The sequence below is a fragment of the Pteropus vampyrus genome, unplaced genomic scaffold (assembly GCF_000151845.1).
Source record: "Pteropus vampyrus isolate Shadow unplaced genomic scaffold, Pvam_2.0 Scaffold138, whole genome shotgun sequence".
In the NCBI taxonomy this organism is placed as follows: domain Eukaryota; kingdom Metazoa; phylum Chordata; class Mammalia; order Chiroptera; family Pteropodidae; genus Pteropus; species Pteropus vampyrus.
Genome location: NW_011888919.1, coordinates 1318124 through 1320230, shown reverse-complemented (window position 1 = coordinate 1320230; position 2107 = coordinate 1318124).

The window sequence follows — 2107 nt, the reverse complement described above, 5'->3', positions numbered from 1 at the left end:
ATCGGGTGGGGGTTTTGTTGAGTGTCTTCTGTGAGACTTGCACTTGGGGCCTTCGGGGGATGGCTGCCTGGATTCAGGGGCTCTGCTGCTCCCTGCCTGTGTGATCTTGGATGGATCACTTGACCCCTCTGTGCCTCATCTTCTCCTGTGGAGCGGGTACGATCATAGCATCTACCTCCTAGGGTTGATATGAGGATTCATAGAGTTAATTTACAAGACTTGTCATAGGGCCTGTGCCAGGAAAGAACTCAACACTCCAGCCCTCAGTGGTGTGCGAAAGTGCTTGGCACAGGGCCAGCCCAAGAGATGGCCGCCTTAGTCAACATTTTTTTTCTTGCAGGCTTTGTCTCATTTAATCCTCACTGCTCTGTTTGGTGGTGAGTGTGATCATTCCAGGTTTGTAGATGAAGAAATCTACATCGAAAAATCATCGCTTGTCCCAGGTTACACGAAAGGAGATGGCAAGATCAGGATTTGAACTCAGATCTACCTGGCTTCGATTCCTTCCCATGTCCCCCATCCACACCCACACCCACACCCACATCCGCACACATAGTGTTTATTTTTGGCTCCTCTGTGCTAAGTCTTTTATGAGGATTACTCATTAATCCCCAGGACAGCCTCACAAAGTAGGTTACCCTTCTGAGTCCCATGCTAAAGACCAGGAACCTGAGGCCCAGAGAGGTTAGGTCCTGGCTCAGGGTCCACACAGCCAGCAAATTACAGAGAGGTCCCTGTACTGCTTCATAGTGTGTGACAGATCCAGAACCACTGGGAGATGTCTGAGGCCAAAAGAGTTGGGGTGGGGGGCTCGGCTGCCCCCTTCTCCCCTGTTCCCTCAAAATAATCTGGAGAAGTTAGAGTGTGACTCTGAGTTTTATTTTCCATTATTCAATCAACATCTGCTCTCCTTCTCTGGGTTCTGTCTATGTTGGGTAGCGCTGGGGACTCAATAGTAAGTCCATGTAGGAGATGACGGCCCAGAGTAGGCAGGGCTGGGATGTGGGAGCCCAGGAAGCCGCAGGAGCCTGGAAGGGGCGTCTCATCCAGCTTGGGAGTCGGGGATCCGAGAAAGCTTCCGGGAGGAGGGAGCATTTGCACTGGGACCTGGAGAACAGGTGCAGAGCTGCGCTGGAGTCGGGCATCTGGTCCACGGGCCAGCGGCGCCCTCTTCTGGAAACATCTTGTAGTGCAGTAGCCGGGGTACTGCAGGGGTTCTGTAAAGCTCGGGTTGAACCACAATTTGCGATGCTAGAATCCTGTGCGCCCAGCTTTGGCCAATGTACGTTTCGAGGACTTGATTTAGTCAGCCCGTCACTCAAAAAAAATGTTCATTGAGCCCCTGCTTTGCGCCAGGCTCTGTTCTAGTGCTAAAGATTCAATACTGACCACAAAGAGGGAAAAACGACAATATTACATCGTGCGATCATTAGCTAATATTTGCTAAATGCTTCCTATCCATTTATTAACTCATTCAATCTTCGCAGCTTTGGACGATCCCCATTTTGCAGATTAAAAAACCGAGGCACAGAGAGGTTAGGTTGCTTGCCCAAGGCCTGCAGAGCCAATAAGTGCTGAAATCACATTTGAACCCACAGCCCAGGTTTTATCCATTACATTATCTCCCCAATAATGTGATGTAACATAACATAATAACGTTATATAATGTTACACAAAATACTTTTAGGCCCTGGGAAGTTTTGCGAATCAAGTCAAGTGGGGAAGGAGTATTTTGTGGGAGGGGTAATTGGAAGGGGCAGTCAGGGACGGCCTCTCAGAAAAAGCGCCTTTGAGGAGAGACCGGAATAATGGTGAGCTCTATGGGAAGAGAGGTCCAAGCAGGGGCATGGCCAAGGCAAAGGCCCGGCGGCTGGCACTGCGAGGCTATATTATAGGTCTGGCATCCGAAGTTTCCAAGATTCCCCGTTTTTAAGTTTCTGGCTCTTCGAGGCCCCCGTTTCCAGGCCTCTGGCGTGCCGGAAGCATCCCCAGGTTCGACGTGCCCTGAAGGCTCCCGGCTCCGCCTCCGAGGTACTGCTATTCCCACTGGACCCTCGCCGCGGGGCTCAACTTTCCCCGAGCGGTGGGCGGGGCCGGCCTCACCTGC